This window comes from Rhinolophus ferrumequinum, chromosome 21 (genome assembly GCF_004115265.2).
Source record: "Rhinolophus ferrumequinum isolate MPI-CBG mRhiFer1 chromosome 21, mRhiFer1_v1.p, whole genome shotgun sequence".
Taxonomy (NCBI): Eukaryota; Metazoa; Chordata; class Mammalia; order Chiroptera; family Rhinolophidae; genus Rhinolophus; species Rhinolophus ferrumequinum.
The window spans coordinates 36,195,464-36,201,463 of NC_046304.1; the positions used below are offsets into that span (position 1 = coordinate 36,195,464).

At 52.7% G+C, this 6,000-nt stretch overlaps 1 protein-coding gene across 8 annotated transcripts in view; it reads left to right on the forward strand.

Moving 5' to 3' along the window:
• The window catches only part of CDK12 (cyclin dependent kinase 12), a 71,292-nt gene extending 65,730 nt beyond the window's left edge, over positions 1-5,562 (forward strand). For all 8 annotated transcript variants that reach the window (XM_033089325.1, XM_033089328.1, XM_033089329.1 and 5 more), the window contains one exon: positions 1,549-5,562. The gene's annotated coding sequence lies outside the window, so the exon portion shown is untranslated. The remainder of the gene's footprint in view (positions 1-1,548) is intronic.
• The last annotated feature ends 438 nt before the right edge of the window (positions 5,563-6,000 follow it).

The window sequence follows — 6,000 nt, forward strand, 5'->3', positions numbered from 1 at the left end:
CCAGGATATGGGGCCTCTGCCCTGCCAGAGCCTGGCCCGCCTGTCTGCTCTCCAGCTCCTCCAGGGATTGAGAAAATTCAGAGTCCCAACAACTTCTCCCCATATTGGGGCCTGAAATCACTCATGAGCCGGAAGGGAGGTGTTCCATCGGAGAAGGGTGTCCTCTTTTCTGCCTTAACTGAGACTGCAGAGACCATCTGCTGCCATCCCTCTGTTTGCTTCTGTCCTCTTCCCCTGGACTTCAGGGAAGGGGATGGTTTGAACAAGTGGGAGGGATAGATGGTAAGAGCAGTGAGAGCTTGTTCTTTGTCATGGCTGGTGATGAGCCTCAGCCAGGTGATGGAGCAGAAGAACACAGGATCCAGCAGCCTCAAGTCCTTTATGGCTGCACACTCTAGACTCTGGGAAGCAGGGAGTAGACAAAATAATCTCTGGGAGGTGGCCAGCCTTCAGCCACGGCTTCATCTGACCTTTTTGCTGCCCTTACCATCTGACCTCACACAATATTTCCAAGTCTGCAGGAAGATCAAGTTAGGCCAGGCCCGGCAGCCCCTTGCTCCCCCTGGCCACTCCCCATTCTAGCCAACCGCCCAGCCCAGAGCATCTCCCCGACCCAGCTCAGCACCAATACCCAGTCCCCTTCTCCTGAGAGTGCCCTCACGCCCAGGTATCTGGGGTCATGGAGCTGGAATCTGCTCTAGGCAGAGTTGCTCTCTCTGACCCTACCTGTTCTCGGGCCCCTAATGAAATAGGACAACTCAGGCTGTGGGCCAAGTCCGTGTGTCCTCATCAAAGGCAACATCTGTCTCCTCCAAGAACATAACCCTGGAGGGAGGGGAATAAGATGGGCACAGGGAAGAAACCTCAGTCTTGCCTCAGCTCTCACCTCAGGTTCCACTGCAGGCCCCGACTGAGGGTGAGAGCCGAGACAGCCACAGAGGCCTGCACTCACACATGCCCTGCACAGGCCTTCATGCCCCTGAGCCCCCGAATATGTGGGCCTCTCCTGGGCTCACCCAGCTACCTGGGCTGCTGCCGCTGCCAAGCTGGCCTTCTTTTATTCATGCGTTGTTTTATTGCTGGCAAATGCTGCTGCTTGCCGCTGTTGGAGGCGTTCCTGCCAAATCCATCCCAACATCTTGGCCTGGCATCAGGGCGGCATGCTAATGTGGAAATTTAAAGAGCTGCTCGGCTTTAAATCGGAATTTTAAATGAGCAGCAGTGCTCCAGAGGGACCCGGGCAAAATCGAACAGTATCTGATCCACCTTTCCTACTCCCACTCCCATAGCATCACCCCAGTTCCTCCCACCTCTCCCTTTCACTTGGACACTAGATGAGGGAGGAAGTGGTATGGGACACAGTAGGGGAACAGGGAGCTCCCAGAGCAGAGGAATTGATGCAAGATGGAATCATCTAGGTTCCCCCACTCAGGACCAAGAAGGGATCTGCTTGCTGTTATGAGAAAATGGAGGCAGGCACTCTACACGAGGGAGCAAGGCTGGGGATGGTGAAACTGATGTGCCTACCCCCACTTTCCCTTTTACCAGGAAACAAGAAGAGAAGGCCCAGAGGAGGGAAGAGAGAAGGTGGAATTCCATGAAGACACTCACGTGCAACATACAGTTCAGACTGGGATATGTGCACACAGCTGTGTATGCAGGTCAGGATGCTTGCTGAGGCTTGCTGTAGCACATGTTCACACAGCTCACACATCACCTCTGCATGGAGAGGAATTATTCACATATGCAGGGAAGTCATTCTTCCCATATCCAGGCCCCCATTCTTTTTTTTTTCCCCCCTTCTTCTGCTTCCCCACCATTCCGGTTCAAGCCATTGTTTCTCAGTCTAGTTGTGTAGGACACAGCTCCCTGGCCCCTGCTGGTATTAGGAGCCTTGCACTCCCCCCGGCTGAGGAAGTCGGTCGCCGGTTGTCGGTTGGCTGCTCGCAGCAGCTCACGGCAGCTCTCGCCGGCTGCCGGCCGCTCACGCTGTCCGCCGGCCACTCATGGCAGCACACAGTAGCCCGTGACAGCACCCAGCAGCCCGCGGCAGCTCACACCAACCTCCAGCTGCTCACTGTGACTTCAGGCTGCTCACTGCAGTCCAGCTCCCTCTGCCCCAGGGAGAGCTGTTATTCACAGTCTCAGCTATAGAGGGCACAGCTTACTGGCCCATGTGGGAATAGAACTAATGTGACCTCGGCGTTAGGAGCACGGCATTCCAACCACCTGAGCTACCAGGTGGCCCCAGGTCCCCATTCTAACCAGAGCAAGGTGTTTTCTGCAAGTTGCTAGCCTGAGCTATGCTCCACGTTTTTCTATGAATTGTAATGCAACAACATTCTCCAGCTCCTGGCAGCTAACTTGAGTCAGCTGTAGGGTGACAGAGCCCCATAGCAACTCTGGGGGCACCTGTGCTCCTGTCTTGGCTACAGTGTGGTATCTTCTCTGGTGACCATCAGATGACAGGGTCAGACCTCTCACCTGGGAGAGGTGCTGGGTATAGCCTCGGTTTCAGAGGGAAGACGGGCTAATGGGAGGTGAGAGAGGCAGAATCTGTGCCTCTCTGTGACCTTCTTTCCTCCTTACCTATCTCCGGGAATCAGGTGGCCCATCATTAGCAGAAATCATTATTTAGTGCCTTCCCTCAAGGAAACACTGTGCTTAGTTTAGCATAGTGCTTCACAGCCCCGTTGGGCTGGGTTGATGGCAGCCCCAAGAATCTGGATATGCCGTCCCCGTTGGAGGAACCACAGTAACTTGCGTGGTAACCTCAACCCTAATGAACATTAGACTGCCAGGCCATAGGATGCTCCCTGACCTTTTCCAGGATTCTCCCTCTCTCAGAGAAGGAGCCAGCTCCACCATGGGCTGGTGTGGCTGCCAGCCAAGAGGCTTGGGGCAGGCCTGGGGCATGCAGCTGGCACCTGCCCACGAGCTCCCCAAGGAGCACCCTCTTACCCAACTCCATAGCCCCATTTAGATGGCTCCTGGGCTGCAGGGAGACAGAGTTCATTCATCCCCATTCCCAGAGAAAACCTCGAGCTGGAAAGCCCATCTTCCTTGACACGATGACCTGCTCAAAGATACCCCATCCAGACTAGATATGCTAAAAACCCACTAGGTACTTTTCCCAGGGGGGAACCAAACAATTAATACAGTAGGGGTTGGGCTGGAGCGAGGAAAGGGGTTTGAGGCCTGGGCTGGAATTATGGGAGCAGTTGCTGAGGTCTGGAGATGGATGAGGAAGAAGAACTCAATGGGAGTGAGACAGGACAGTGGGAGGGGACATGAAGAAAAGGGGCTGAGTAAATCTGCCTCTGGTCTAATTAGCAACATGCAAATAACATGCAAATCACTCCTCTTTGTTTAGAGACCACAGGGCCTGTGCTTTTTGGAAGTAGGCTACAGAGGAACAACTAGGCAGTGTCTCTGAGACCCTCAGACATGGGACACTCAGGCTCAAGAGAGAGGCCAGAGTGCAACCATCTGGTTCTAGCTTATTCCCGGGATGGACTCACTCTCTGTGGGCCTCAATTTCCCTATGTGTGAGATGGCAGGACTGGACTGGATGGTCTCTAAGGCTTCTGTCCAGTACTGACAGTCTAAGGTTCTCTGATCTGGGGCCCAGCTGCCAGCACAGGGTAAGGGACTGATTCCATTCTGGGGTGGAAGCTTCTTGACTCTCTTGCCCCTCTGCTCACTTCAGCAGTTCTGTCATGATACCCCCCACATGCCCATCTACCTGCCATCTCTAACGTGAGCAATTTCCTGAAGGCAGTGTTCTCTCCGATTCTGTGCTTTTACCCACACTGTTTCCTCTGCTTGGAATGCCCTTTCTGCTTTAGCTCCTTACCTGGCTAACTCTTTCTCTAACTCCAAGAGCTGTGCCTACCTTACCCTTCCACCTTCTGGGCATCCCTATGCACTATTTACTTCTCTCATTTCCCACTAGACTGTGAACTCCTAAAGAGCAGGTGCTAGGTTTTGTTCAAGACGGAATCTCCAATGTAAATGCATTAGTTTCCCAAGGCTGCTGTAACAAATTGCTACAACCTTGGTGACATAAAACAATAAATTTATTCTCTCACATTTCTGGAGGCCAGTAGTTCAACATCAGTTTTACTGAGCCAAAACCAAGGTGTTGGCAGGACTGTGCTCTCTCTGGAGGCTCTAAGGGAGAATCTGTTCTTTCAGCTTCTAATGGCTGCTGCTGGCATTCCCTTGCTTGTGGCCACATCACTCCAGTTTCTGCCTCTGTCTTCACATTGCTTTCTACTCTTCTGTGTGTACAATCTCCCTCTGCCTCTCTTACAAGGACACTTGTAGTGGCATTTAGAGCCCAGCCAGATGGTCTAGGCAGAATAATCTCCCCATCTCAAGATTCTGAATCACATCTGCAAAGACCCTTTTTCCAGATGAGGTAACATTCATAGGTTCTGGGGATTAGGATGTGGACATACCTTTGGGAGCCGTTACCAGACTACAGAAATAAGCAAAGATATCTTTAAATTTGTTAAGCATCTATCATGTGCGAGATACCATACATGTATTTTTCTCACTGCGTTTAAGTCTCACAATAACCCTGAAAGATAGATAATAATGCCCCTACTGTACAGATGAGGAAACTGAAATGAGCTCAGGGAGATCAAGTCACCTGCTCAAGCTAACATAGCTGATAAGTGACAGAGCCAGGATTTGAAACGAGATTGGCTTGGCTTCAAAGCCAGCATGATTTTTGCTTCACCAAGAGCCTCCAAGCCTCTACCAGGTTCTGGCATAAATTTCTTACCTGAATGGATATGCAGAAAGAGAAAGATAGACGGACAAGAGAAGGACAGATGAGGCCCAGCCTTCCCAGTGATACTGACTCAGGCTTTCTTTTGCCAAAGCCCCCTTACCATCCCTCTAATCCTCCCCCACCACCCCTGACCCCTTGTTTCAGAAGCCTGGAATCTCCCTCAGTTTTCAGCCCCCTGCCAACTACTGCTGCCCAGAAGGGTGGCACAGTGCCTGGACTGCAAGCAGGAGATATCAAATCACAGACCCAGGGGGACCTCTGGAGGTCACCTCTTCAAGCCCTCTGCCCACATACAGGCATGCCTATCGGGACAGGGCAGACATGGTCAGGGTAGTGGGCAGCAGAAGGGAAAAGTAGCCGTCTCTTCCTTTAGCTTCCCTTTCACCTCACTTCTTATACAATTTGTATTGGGACATCCTCACTCAGGTCTAACCTTCCAGACATCACGTCGTAATGACAGCTGGCCAGGGTCAGAAGTCCTGTGACCCAGTCTTAAATTGTCCAAAACATAAAAGGAGATTTTCACTGAATACTTCACTTCTGTGGGCCTCTAATTCTTCATCTTTAAAATGGGATTGATAACGATGATAATGATAATACCCACCTCACAGGGCTACTGGGATAGTAACACAATCCAGGAAAGAAGCGTCTAACCCATGGAGCAAGGCAGGTGCTGCAGGAATAGTTTGTAACAGTCCCTTAGCCCTCCAGTCGAAGCCTCTTTATCCTGGGTAACACAGGGCTTTGCTCACCTCAGCCAGTCTGGTCCGCCTGGCGCGCTAGACTGTGAACTCCTCTTGGCAGGACTTCGTTCATTTTTTGATCACTGCCCGTTTGCCTCCCCATTGTCTAGCCCGTGCTTGGGCACGTAGGCTCGAGCTACATTTGATAAATAAACAAGTGAAGGTATGAGTCGGACCCCAAGTCCCGAGAGGCACAGAGCCTGACTCCCACCATCAACTCTTGTGGGCACGACCCTCTCCCCTGGAGGCCAGGAGGCGGCGGCAGCGAGGAATGGAGGAGCTGCAGCTTTAAGATTCCTCTCGGGCGTCCCTGTTGCCAAGGCGCGGTTGCCAGGGGCCTGGGCGGAGATGCGTCCGGCCTCCGCGCGCAGGCTCCGTGCTTCCGCCGCTGCCGCCGCCGCCGCCGCCGTAGCCGGGCCGCGTCGGGCCAGGCTCCTCCGAACCGTCTGGCGGACT